This window comes from Diospyros lotus, chromosome 14, assembly GCF_014633365.1.
Source record: "Diospyros lotus cultivar Yz01 chromosome 14, ASM1463336v1, whole genome shotgun sequence".
Taxonomy (NCBI): Eukaryota; Viridiplantae; Streptophyta; class Magnoliopsida; order Ericales; family Ebenaceae; genus Diospyros; species Diospyros lotus.
This window is the reverse complement of record NC_068351.1, coordinates 18,551,042-18,565,462: the sequence shown is the minus strand read 5'-3', so window position 1 is coordinate 18,565,462 and position 14,421 is coordinate 18,551,042. Positions and strand designations below refer to the sequence as shown.

General features: G+C 36.0%; 1 long non-coding RNA gene across 1 annotated transcript; it reads left to right on the top strand.

Moving 5' to 3' along the window:
- The first annotated feature begins 6,762 nt into the window (after positions 1 to 6,762).
- Positions 6,763 to 11,449, top strand: LOC127789830 (uncharacterized). The gene is made up of 3 exons (XR_008020662.1): positions 6,763 to 7,414; positions 8,378 to 10,648; positions 10,974 to 11,449. It is a non-coding gene; the product is annotated as an uncharacterized LOC127789830 (long non-coding RNA).
- The last annotated feature ends 2,972 nt before the right edge of the window (positions 11,450 to 14,421 follow it).

Genomic DNA, 14,421 nt, shown 5'->3' with positions numbered 1-14,421 from the left:
GATACATCAGTTGTGAACTAATATGTTTTGACCGATGTCCTTTCAACCAGTTTCAATCGGTTTACTTACATTGTTTACATAACCGATGTCCCAACACCCGGTACCGTATAAATCAGCTAGTGACTTCCAAATAAATTAAAGCATACCAAAGGTAGAGCAACCAAACATGTATTAAGTAATATCGGTTGTGTTTCATTGATTAAAAATTGATATGTTTGACCGATGTTCTAGGCATCTTTTATCATCGATTTCCAAGGCATCGATTGTGAACCGATATGTTTTTATAAATATCATTTCAATTAGTTTCCATCAATTTACATACATCGTTTACATAATTGATGTTGATTACTAGAAAATTTATATGCAGTTTACAATTCCTGTTCCATTTATATTACAATAATTAATTTGTTAAATACAATAATTTAAATCGATAAAAATGGGTTTAATACAATAAGTTGTGTCATCCTTATTTGAATTTCAACATGGTTGTTGCTGATTCATCATCATCCTTTATGTCATCCTGCAGTTGCGGAGTGAAGCAAATATCAAAAGTTATATTTATTTAAAGGTAAATAAAATTGAGATAATGTGACTAACCACTCTTGCACGTTTCCTATCTTTTTTTTCTTCCAGAGAAATGGGATTTGAGCAAGTTTGGCAATTGTGACCAACTTGATCACATTTGACCCTGTAATACCCCATATTCGTATGAGGTTGCCATGTAATTTCGATGAGTTTAGAATATTGAAAAATTAGTTTGATAGCAGTTATAAGTACTGAATTGACTACAGGGAATGCACCGGAGTGAAATTGTCTAAGAAAAATGACATGGTCTCGATAAGCGTTTCAAGATAGGATTTATGGTATCAAAAGAAATCGAATTGGGAACGATTTTCAGTACAGCTAAAATACAACTATTATTTAGGCTATAAAATCGAATTGTTGTAGGGGACTCCCGAAAAATCAACGGAACTCTAAGGGGGCTCCAGTTTTGCGTAATGAGCAATCCTTCAGTGGTTTCGAGATGAAACAATAGCCCGGTGAGGACGCTGGGGCAAAATCGCCATTATCGAGTTAATCTTTAGTTATTAATTTTGCATTTTCAGTATCGAAATGCAAATTAATTCAGTATTTGGGGGTATAATTGTAATTACAAAATTTTCCAAATAAAATAAAAATAAGAAATGAGATTTAAATATATAATATAATGTATAATTATATAATTATATATATATTTGTACGTGTGTGTGCGCGTGAGGGATAACAGCCATGCCATAGCCCATACCCTGCAACTCCCAAACTTCATAGCCATGCCCTGTGGTTGCTTTGGAGTGGTTTTCACACAAGTAGGTAAGGGCATGTCAATGAGGAAACGGTTGGGAGCTTATAAATAGCAGCAAGAAGAAGTGAGGGAAGCAAGGAGTTCGAGAGAAATGCTTGGTCGAGGGAAGAGAGATTGAGAGAGAAAGCTTGGGCTGAGGCAAAGCTGGAGTAGCCGCGAGGGAAGCCGCGACGGAGCAGTTGCAATGGAGGAGGCCGGAACAACCATGGGCAGGCGTGCACGAGCTGTTGTGCGCGGCCATGGCCGACGTGCAGCAGTAGCGACGACCATGGCAGTCCGCTGCAAGCAGTAACGGTAGGGGCAGCGCGCGTAGGAGGCTGCTGCGGTAGTGGCGCTGGCAGCGGCTCGCGGCAGTGGGCTGAAGCCGATGCGGTGCAGACGAGAAGAGGAGGAAGAAGAAGAAGAAGAAGAAGAAAGAAAGAAAGAAAGAAAGAAAAAGAAAGAAAAAGAAAAGAAAAGAGAGGGAGTTACAGGCAGGAGCATGGGAGCTGGAGGTTGAAGATGAAGAAATAAAAGAAAAAAGAAAAAGAAAAAGAAAGGGAAAGGGAAAAAATAGAGAAAAAATGTCGAAAAATCCTAGAAAATTCTAGAAGAATAGGATTTGGATATTTACTAATATTTCAGAAATTTTGGGCGAGAAAATAGTTCGGGCACACATTTCGAGGATATGACACGCATACCGAGGAAGCCAGATATGCTATATTAAGGTAAGTAAAAATTCTCTAGAAAATTTTAGAGATTTAGGAATATTATTTTATGAATTTTCGTAGTGAAATATTTGAGAAAATATTTTAAAAATATTTAGTTTGGATTTATTGAGGAAAAATAGGAAGAAATAGAAAGAAAAATAAAGAAAATGTAATAAATTATGAAAAACTAGATTTTAATACTTATTTAAATAAATGTGGTGATTAGGATACTTTGAGGCTTAAGTTGAAGTGACTTGTGAGAATTTTGAGGTTGGCACGCAAATTGAGGCAATGCAAGAGGCAAGGCACGAATATCAAGGTAGCTCGACAAGCTTGAGAAGGTAAGTGGTACTTCCCAACTAGACTTAGTTTTATGAAAAATACTTGGTTGGTAAGTAATTTATGTTTAAAAAACTCGATCCTCGAGAATGTTTTCATCATATTGACATGCCTTAATATATATCTATCACGTAGACGACATACATGACATGACTATGAAATGAATATGTATACGTTGATATCATTGATCATGCACATCGTGGCCATAGGGAGTACGAACTGACATTGCTACTTTATCAAGAGTGCCCCCATATACCTTGGCTTCGAAAGAGGTGGCCGTAAAAATAGTAGGTAGCATGAAGGGTGCAGTTGACACCTACGATGAGTAAGATATTGCATTCATGCACGAAATATGTTTTCTGTACCCTTACTTAGATGATTCATCATCTAATTTGGGTTTTGCCCTTGGAATATTCAAACGTTCCAGATAGAGATTGTAGCAGATACGAGGATGAATGAGACATGAAATGGTACTTAGCAAGGTGCATGAAATGTATGTTATGTAGCCTATGTATTTAAGTTCTGTTACTTTGAAATCTGAACATTTTAAGGAATGTTGATGTATATCCTTATGGTTAATGAAGATGCAAGAATTGATTTATGATTGATGTTAAGATATCAGGTTTCGATCATTGCTTCCACATTTGATGTGTATAATGATTCTCTTTCGAGAAAAATGAATGGGAAATTCTGGGACAGATTCGAGAAATGATGTGATTTAGCTTTAAGTTTGAAAGAGAAAAATTTATTGTCCTAGAATTGTCCGAAGTTTATAAAGCGCCTGAGAAAACGGGGCATTACAGACCCTCATCTTCTCTTCCCTAGATGAAGGAATTCGATAAACCTTGCGCCTTCCACATTTGCATCTAGTACTCGAGGGTAGCAATTGAGCAGAAGCAATTTCATTTGGCACGGTCCAATCAACCTAACTGTCCACCGGCATTACAGAATCTATGTAAGCATACAAGAGAGCTTCGGTTTGGTAGTATGATGAGCATAAGATGTATGGGTCAATGTTGCGTGAACGCACAATAGCTAGGGCATGTCCACATGGCAATTGGTCGAACTCAAACACTCGACATGTGCACCTTGTCGCATTCAAGTTGAATATGCCACCAGAGTTTCCATCTTTAACATTAAATCTATAAATATCAATGGGTTCCAGATGCCAATATTGGGATAATGCCAATCTTTTAGCTATTTCTCCTTCAGCCCACGTTGTGATATATCCAACCATCTAACTAGCATCACCCCGTCTCTCATAAAACCAATGTTGAAGCATATTCCTGATGTACTCCATCAGACAGGCATTTAGTCATTTTGCAATGTTTGTCGTCATGATATCAAACCATTTGCCATATGAAAATACGCATGCCCCACGATAAAAATCAGCCTCTTTAAGATAGGCACCAACGGCTAGAGCATATCGCTCCAGTTTATTAAAGTATTTATTAAATTTTGATTCCCTATAAGGCTTCGCTGCCTTGTAGAATAGGGCATGCACATTTTCGTGCTTGAATTTAGACTTAACGTTTTACTCAATGTGATATATACATGCAACGTGTGTGGCATTAGGGAACACCGTCATTACCGCTTTTTGTATGCTCTTATGCCAGTCAGACACAAATACCAAATCGAGTATCTCATCGCCAATTACAAAACGCAATTTTGTGAAGAACCCTTCCCATGATGCATCATTCTCCGAATCTCTGACTCCCCACGCTATAAGATATACGATGTTATTATCTTTGCAAGTGGTAACAAACAAACTACCAAGATATTTACCCTTTAGAAAATAAGCATCGATAGCACCAATGGTCATGGAAAGGTATTTGAATATGTTGTTACCTTCAATCTCGATTTTTGCAATCGTCCTGGGGTTTTTCAACTTCAACATGTAAAGATAAGATGGAAGCAACCTGAACGATTCCTCCGCACCCCCTCAGATAAAGACTTTTTCCACGACCACCATGCCTTCTCATAACTGATATTGACCCAAAGTTCTTGCAAAAATTGTCAATAATGTTCTTGGGCTTATAAATATGCTTCACATCCTCGTACTTGGGTTTGACATAAAAGCCAATTATACTCTGTTCTTGCCTGAGAATGATCACAGTGGATTATTGAAAATTAACATGCATGAATATTGACATATTTCCTTATTGTTCAACCAAAAGAAGTGTCAAGCCTTGTTGCTCTCAAGCACCATTTACACTACTCCTGCTTGCATCTCAGGTACAATACCTTCTTTATTAACTTTACAACTTTGTATTCACAATTCTTCTTCAAAGCTAACAAACTCATCTTTTGATGCAATTCTGATTTTGATGCGAAACTTGGTTCAACTCAATTTCTGACACATCCGAGATCCCTGGCTAACCCTTGATAATTTCAAAGATAGGAGCAAACTAGATGCTCAGCAGGATCGGGTTCTTCAGAAACATGTTGATCACTTTCAACCCCATGTCCAACATCATCCCAATTAACATCTTTTGCACCATGCCCACCATCATCACAATTAAAAACTTCAAGCCTATTCCATCCACGACATCATGATAATCATCGTTTATTGACCATATTGGACTATCGCTGCCCAAGCGTACCATCAGAGTATTACTCAATCCTTTATTCTTTGCAACCTTATCGTTATTTCTAACACCAAGATTATCCACAAAATCAACACATAATGAGCTTCTGGAATCTACATAAGAGCATTCGACTTGAAAGCCTTTAAGGTCTATATCATCATGAATCTTCATCAGAAGTATGGACATATCTAACGTCTTAAACTTGTACTTTAGCTCAATCGACTTCTCAGTTGGACTAACATTGAACCACATGTATATAGAAGTTACCAATTGTTTGAAAGTGCAATCTAGCTCCACGCGTATTACCCAACCACCTTTATCGGTCACGTACTTATATTCTTTGGCATCAACGTCATATTTCCACTAACCTCCAAACATCACATGTACAAAGATAGGTGTCATTCCTTTAACGTTATATCGATTTTTCACAAATTTGTGTGTAATAATATATTGGTTAAAACGTATCGATGTATAAGAATATATCAGTTAACACATATCGGTTCACATAAGATATCAACCGATAACATGCTATCGATATATCATAAATTTCAGAACAGATGTCGGTACATACATATCCGTTCGCCACCAATATATAAACTGATATAAACATGAGAAATATATAAGTTTCATCTACCGATTCCAATATATTAACCAATATAGAGAATTGCATACTTTTCACTAGATCCAACTTTTTGATGAAGAAGCAGAGCCAGTTTTATTTACAAATCCATTACTTTTTCATTCAAAACATTGTAGAAAAGAGGATAAACTACTCTGAAATTAGCCAAGCTTCCAACAAACATTGACCATCAGTTTTCCAAAGATAAGAAAATGAATAAATACCTAGTATGGAGAAAAGTTACAGGATCTGTAGAGTAAATAACAACAATGACTTTAACGAAGACGATTGATGTTGAAGCGGAGGCAATGGAGAGAAAGAAAGAAATACAAGCCAGAGAGATTGACGGTGTAATACCCGAGAAATTCTAAAATACTCAAAGATAAATTATCTTGGGGGCAAAAATGGAATTTAAGGATAAATGAAGGGTATAACGGTAATTTATTACCGTATAAATGACTGAATCGACTGTCGGGAGTGCTCTGGAGCCAAGATGCCAAAGAAAAATGATGTGGCATTAACAATCACCCTGAGATAGGATTTATGGTGCCGAAAGAAATGAGATCGTGAATAATTTTCGGTACAACTAAAATATAGCTATCATTTAGACTATAAAATCGAATCTTTATAGGAGACTTTCGGGAAGTCAACAGAAGCTTGAGGGGGCTCTGGTTTTGAGTAAGAAATAACCTTGAGGTGATTTCTGGATGAAACAATAGCCCAGTAAGGTCACTGGGGCAAAATCATCCTTATCGAGTAAATTCAAAGTTATTAATTATGGATTTGAAGCATCGTAATGCAAATTAATTCTATGGTTGAGGATGTATTTGTAATTAATGAAATATCCAAGTATAATTAAGATAAATTATGGGATTCAAATGTGTAAAATATATATTATATATATATTTAATTAAATATTTTTGTAAAATAAATTGCAAAAGTAACAATTTCCACCGAAAGAAGCCATTTCCACCGAAAGCTGCAAATCAATTGCCACCAAACATTATTCTCTGCCACTGATTTTAAGTGACTTTCAGCCATGTAAATTCAGGGCCATGTGGTGTTAATAATTATGTTGTCTAATTAAGTGGGTTTCTCATGATGGACTGTTGTGCTTGATGGCCAAGGCAGACTGCCTATAAATAGTAGCACTCGGCTGTGCAAAATTGAAATGAGAACCAAGAAGTGATTGAAGCCAAGGAGAAATCAGAAGGCGTTGCTCGTGGAGGAGGGCGGCAGCGAGGTTGGTAAAATAATTTAAATAAATGATGAGCTAGTTTAGTCAATTTAATGACTAAATTAGTAAATTACTTAAATTAAAGAATTAATTTAGTAGTTTCGACAATAAGGTAATTAGAAGTTTGGTTTAATTGGTTAATTTAGTGAGTTAATTAAATTAGTTAACTTCATAAATTAAGTTAAGTTAGTAGATTGGTTTAGTGGATTAGTTTGTGATTATTTAATTAATTAACCTTATGCTATACATATAATTTTACTAAAAAGAGAAAGAAATGGCAGCAGTGGCGCGCGCAGGAGGTGCATGCGCAAGTCGCTGGAAGGATGAAGAAGATAAATAGGAAGGAGAGAAAAGAAAAAGAAAAGAAGAGAAAAAGAAAATAAGAAAAAGAAAAGAAAAGAAAAAAAAGGAAGAAAATGTAAGAAAAATATAGAAAAATTCTGAAAAATAGAAAATTACTTTTCGGTAATATTCCAGAGAATTTGGCGAGAAAAAAATTGTTCAAGCACGCGTTTCAAGGCAGTACATGAAAATCGAGATCAGGCACGCAAATCGAGGCGATGCGTATTTTTTTGAGGTGTGCTAAAATTTGAGCATCAGGTGAGTAATTTTATCCTAAACATGGTTTTGTGAGTTTTCCTATCCTACATGATATGATTGTTTATTATGCATGATATTTATGAAAGATATGATTGCTTATATATGCATAATATTTACGAAAAATATGATTCATTTTGTCATATTATATGAAAAGTTGTGATAATTGTATGACACGATATTATTGTCACGTTGATATTTGTGCATGGGAATGGTAGTGGTGTTTAAAAAAACTGGTGCACCGCGGAAACTGGCCAAATCGAACCAAACCGAACTGATCGATTTTTTTTTTTTTGGTGGTCGAAAACAGTTTGGATTCTGTCCAAACCGCACAGTTTGCAGTTTGGACAATTGGCGGTTCGGTTTTAGAAAAAAAAATTATAAAAAAAATATTATTATAAAAATCTAATAATTGGCAACCCATCCTATTTATTTTTTACACTATTTTGTCTTTAGTTTTTGCTCCTATTTATTTACATTTAATTGTCTTTATTTACCAATATTTGTGTTTTTATTTACTATTTTTAAATATCTTTTTTAGTGATTTTAAGTAGCATTTCAAACCGAGGTAAACTACACCAAACCAGGCGGTCTGGTTTGGTGCGGTTTGGCCAAACTCAAACCAGACCACAGTCTGGTTTAGTTGAAAAACTGCACTAACGGTTTGGCGTGCTGAAAATGATTCAGACTGGCTAAATCGCACCGCGAACACCCCTAGGGAATGGGATGTTGCCCCTAGAGTGTAGCCGTAATTCCTCAATGACGTTGAGTGAATAACGTTAAGCTTATTCTGTAGAGGTTCAGGATTTGCCTAGGATTCCTAGCCAATCTTGCGGGCCAGGAAAGTTATACTAAGGGCAAATGTTGTTTATGTTATTGTATCATGCATTCGTATATATGTTTTGGACCCTCACTAGAAGTTTCATCTTCTAATGGGTTATGCCTCTGGAACATTCAACGTTCCAGTTTAGATTTGCAGCTTAGGCAAGGAACATGTTGAGATATGACGGCACGTGATGGTGTGGCCGATGGATTCAGCGAGCTGATTCAGATATGTTTTAACTGATGCTTTATTGATGATTAGTCTTGTTAGAATATTATGGAATCTCCATGTATTTATGTATTTCAATATTGAGGATATGATGTTAATTATGGTACAGATTCTTATGTTATAAATAAAGTGAATTGATTATATACCATATCAAGTTTCGATTATCACTTCCACATTTTTAATGATTTACTAGGGGTTTTGCTTGGAATTCGGTTGTAATACCCCATGTTCGTATGAAGTTGCCACGTAATTCTGATGAGTTTAGAATACTGAAAAATTGAATTAATAGTAGTTACAAGTACCGAATCAACTGCAGGGAGTGTCTTAGGGTAGAATTATCTAAGAAAAATGATATGATTTCAATGAGCACTCCGAGATAGAATTTATGGTATCGAAAGAAATCTGATCGGGAACAGTTTTCGGTACAGCTAAAATGCAGCTGCCATTTAGGCTGCAAAATCGAATCGTTGCAGGAGGCTCCCGAAAAATTAACGGAACCCTAGGGAGGCTTCGATTTTTCGTAAGGATCAACCCTTCAGTGGTTTCGGGATGAAATGACAGCCCGATACGGACACTGGGGCGAAATTGTCATTTTTAACTAAGAATTGGATTATTAATTTTGTGTTTTCGATATTTTAATGCCAAATAATTCAGTGTTTGAGGATATTATCGTAATTAGAGAATTATTTTAATAAATGTAAGGTTAAAATTGGGCATTTAAATATATATTCATTTTTTATAATGTAATTTATATGCAATATATATATATATAATATATGTGTATACGCATGGCAGCCTCTGTAAAAATGCAACCCATGCTCTGCATAATATATGTACACGCAATGCCTCTGTAAAATGCAACCCATGCCCTGTTGCAATCAGCCACGCCCCCTGCAAGATTAAAATCACGTCTCTGCATGATTTGGAAGATTTTATACGCAAGGAAGATTATGTACGCAAGTGTGGCCATGCCCTGTGAACTCTCTGGCCATGCTCTGTAAATGCTGTAATCTTCACGCTAAAATGAGGGATGGCCGAAGGAATTGAGGGTCGGGATTGCCTATAAATAGAAGAGGAAGTGGAGAGCAAATGCAAGAAATGTAGAAGGAAAGGAAAGCTTGGGCAGGCGGCCATGGCAGCACCTCGAGTGGAGCAGGGCAGCAGCAGCAAGCTGCGACGGTGTGCGGATGCGGGGCCGAGGCAACCTCGTACGGTGGTTCGTGGCGAGAGGCAGCTTGCTGGCGCGGCGATGGAGTCCGAGAGGCGGCCAAGAGCAGCAAGCCCGCGGCCATGGTAGCCATGGCCGCGAGCTCACCGAGCTGGAGCAGCTGCCGCGGTGATGGCAGCAGGGTGCGACCCGATGAGGTGCTTCAGCTCGCGGTGGTGGCTCACGGCGGGAACGGAGGCTGGCGGCGGCCGACGGAGGGCGAAGGTTGGCTGGTTGGCGGTGGAGCTGTACGCGCATGAAGCTGGGCGCGCGAAGAAGCTGCAGGCACGATGCAGAGAAAGAAGAAAGAGGAGAAGGAGAAGAAGAAGAGAAGGAAGAAGAAAAAGAGAAGAAAAAGAAGAAAGAAGGAAAAGGAGGAAGAAGAAGAAGAAGTTGCAGACGCAGGAGGCGGGAAGAGGAGGAAGAAGAAGAAGGGAGGAGAAAGAAAAGAAAAAAAAGGAAAAGAAAAGAAAAGTAAGAAAGAAAAAAAAGAAAAGAAATGAAAAAAAAAAAAGAGAAAAATGTTGAAAAAATTCCAGAAAAATCCCAAAAGATAGGAAACTATATTTTGGTAATTTGTCGGAGATTTTGGCGAGAAAAGTTGTCCAGGCACGCTTTTCGAGAATGTGGCACGCATATCGAGGAAGTCGATGATGCTAAGTTAAGATAAGTAAAAAATTTCTTAGAAAATTTTAGAAATTTAGGAATATTATTTTATGAATTTTCGTAGTGAAATATTTGAGAAAATATTTTTATAAATATTTAGTTTGGATTTATTGAGGAAAATTAAGAAAAAATAGAAAAAAAATAATAGAAAATGCTAGAAATTATGAAAAAATAGGTTTTAATGTTTATTTAAATAATTATGGTGATTAGGATGTTTTGAGAGGTAAGTTGAAGAGACTTGTGTAAATTTTGAGGTTGGCATGCAAATCGAGGTAAGGCACGGATATCGAGGTAGCCCGATAAGCTTGAGAAGGTAAGTGGTACTCCCCAATTAAAGTTAGTTTTATGAAAAATGCTTGGTTTACGCTCCTCGAAAATGTTTTCATCATATTGACATGCCCTGATATGTATCCATCACTTAGACTGCATACATGACATGACTATGAAATGCATGAATACATGTTGATATCATTGATCACTCGCATTTGAGGCCGTTGGGAGTACGAACTAGCATGAGGGGTGCAGTTGACACCTACGATGAAAGACATTGCATACACTCATGACATAGCATTATGTACCCTTACTTAGATGGTTCATCATCTAACTTGGGTTCGCCCCTGGAACATTCAACGTTTCAGTCGGGACTTGCAGAGATGATTCCGAGATTGGTGATATGTAGTGGCGCGAGACATCAAGAAGCGAGTAAATGTACCATGTTATGTTATGAGTAGTTTAAGAATTATGTACATTGTATTTATTGTCAGACGCTTATGAATTAACTTTGTAATGAATGTCATGAGCAGGTTCGATTCAGCTTCCGCTTTGTATTTATTTCTAGTGTAGATATCTCGCACTAGATAAGGTCTTAGGGAATTTCGGGATAATGTAAAGATAAAAAAAAAAAAAAAAGACCAAATTTCCTAAGGCATAATACGCCCTGAAGAAGTGGGCTGTTACATCGGTGATTAAGGTTATGTATCGAGAAAGAAAGAAAAAAATGATTTATGTATATTTTAGGTCTCAGCATAGTGACACACTCGATAAGAGAAAAACGGAGTGTTACAGACAGCGAGTGAAAATATGAAGGGAAGAATAAGATGGATCCTATACCTAATACAAGTGGGGGCATTTTTGTACAGCACAAGTTCAAAAATCCTAGTTTTACAAAAGTTTTCAAAGTGTCCTCCTTTTCAAAAGTTTAGTACCAAAAGTCCTATTTTTGCAAATTTCCCATCTCCCCCCCCCCCCCCCCTCCTCTCTCTCTCAAAATATTTATATTAAATTACTTTAAAATTTATTTACTTAAACAAATTAATGTTTTACATAGTTGTAGTTTAAGTTATATATGTATATATAGTGTTTAAATTCAAAATTAGATGGTGACTAGCATTAGGCCTAATCACTCGACCTATTCTCAATTTTTTTTGTCAATTTTCAAGTTAATCTTATTTTGAGAATTATTTCAATTTATGCCTAATATTTTAATATTAGTTACAATTATATCTTAATTTACTTTGACATGTACCTCCATTAATGTGACAAGATAAACTATCACATTGATGTGCCTTAATATTGACTTATCAAACCAACCCATTCAAACTCTAGGGTTAATCACTTGATTTATCCTAAACTTCTTGTTAATTTTTAATTTAATCATGTTTTGATAATTACTATAATTTATGCCTAATACTTTAAAATTGATTGCAATTGTATCCTAATTTTCTTTGACATGAGTCTTTACTAACGTAGTGAGATGAGCTCTCACATTGATACGTCTTAATGCTAATTGATCAAGCCTTTAAAACTCTAATAGGGATGTTCATCGATGTGGCAAAAAAGGCTTGTAAGGTGGTGGCTTCTCGGAGACTTTGAGGAATTTCCCACACCGAAAAAAGGTTGTAGTTGAGGTAAATGGCTTGGAGTGACATCAAGCTAGAGAAGAAATCAGAGCGAAAGGAAAAGAAATTGTTATTGTTGATAAGGAGATACTGGAACGAGTTGAGTTCGGCAAGACTAAGGACTGACGCAGTGAGTTGGTTGGGCAGACCTCAAATTGCTCCAAGGCGGTAAGGTTTCAAGGTTTGTCGGGAAGGACCCCATCAGACGTTAGTGCTCGATTTGGATCTAGGGTCACAAATGAGCCGAGCTGTTCATGAGCGGCTCAGTATTCGAATCGATAAAATCTAGTTCGAATTTGTTTATTAAAATAAATGATTTGAGTTTAAGTCTAACTTTGAAGCTCGATTTGTAAACGAGCCGAGATTAAATTCAATAAATCTCGATTCATTAGCTCGCGAGTGGCTCGATTAGAGGCTTGCGATCAGGTCCGATTGGAAGTTCGCAATGTGCTTATTTATAAATACATTAATAAATTTATTTATAATTTTATAATATATTATTTTATGATTAGATAATATATATATATTATAAATAAAAGTACATATACATATACATAAATCATCATTATATCATATAATATGTATTTATTAGATTTGATTGATTTGGAGGCAGTGCCATCTCTAAAACCCATTCTAGTAGTCTCTCCATCTCCAAGAAACCCATTATGGCATATGTATACATATCATATACATACCATATGTATTCTTTCCCTGTTCCATTCATCTTCTCTCCCCTTCTCTTCATTTCGCCGCCGCCTGTTCCTTCCTCTTCTTCTCTAACAGAGAGGTAGCTTGTCTGTACGTACCTGTTCTGTTCCTCTTCATCTCCTTCCGACACTAGGCAGGAGGAAGGAACGATGATGATTCTCCAGCAATTACAGATTGCTGCTGCTATTGGGAAGAAACAAAAAGGAGACTAAAGAAACAAAAATCAGCTCTGTTCTGTACCACCATGATCCATTGTTTAGGATCATGGTGGTGGTACATCTATTAAGAGAGACCAAATTGATGAGTTTATTTTGTTTCCTTGATTGTTTGTTTGACTCTTTAGTTTTTCTTTTTTTTGTAATTCATGATGTAAGTTATGTAACCAAAATTGTGGAACAAATAAGGTGCTTTCGTTAAATTGACGAGACGTAGGTACAGCACTGGACCACATGCATGCACAGCCAAATCTCATTACTACTTCACCAAGACAAGGATTAGGATATACTCTACTCAAAATGTTTTTGTCTGCAGCATCAATAAGGTTAGGTACTCTAAATTTATTACTTTTAGACTATATTTTTAATCAGATACATAGGATATATATAGTACACACCTCACCTCATATGATTTACTTTGACTCTCATTTACGCAAACATCTTAATTATGTGGTTCAAAATTAGTCTTATTACTTTTTATGCTTTCAATTTGGTCTCTTCTAGAAAACTCACGTGGCTGGGTTATACACCGGCTATGAATTCTCCACTAACTCATGGCTAGCTCCAACCGATCACAATCTTTTTTTTTTTTTTTTTGAGACCCCCTTTCGTCACTTGCTCTCATCAATTTTATTTTATTTTTTATTTAAATTGAATTTTTTTATTTAATATAATTTAATTAGGATCGCAAATGAATTGACCCATTCGCAGGTGATTCAGTGTTTGGCTTGACAAAAGATTGTTCGAGTCATTTGTTAAGATAAATGAGTCGAACTTGAGCCTAATTTTAAAATTCAATTTGTAAACGAATTGAATTTGAACTCAATAAAATCGGCTCGTTAAGACTCATGGACATGTTTGATTATAAGCCTATGAATATTAATAGGTTCGGTTAGAGGTTTGTAAACATACTCGATTAGATGTTCGAGAATAATTCGTAAACAAGTTTGTTTATAAATATATTAATACATTTATTTATAATTTTATAAATATATTATTTAATATAAAGTTATCAAATTTTAAATTATTATAATAATATAATTAAATTGAATATGTTTAATATTATTTAACTTTGTTTGGGTTACTATCTCATGTCTTGTTGTTTAGGTTGAATGATCAAAATTTTTCAGGACATCGAGTCAACCCAACCTGAAACCAAAATTGACAATACCAAGTTGATATAACAAATACACGTATATATGAGAATACTTAATATATCTATTGCAATACATATATGTATGTATACAAAATATAAATTAATAGAT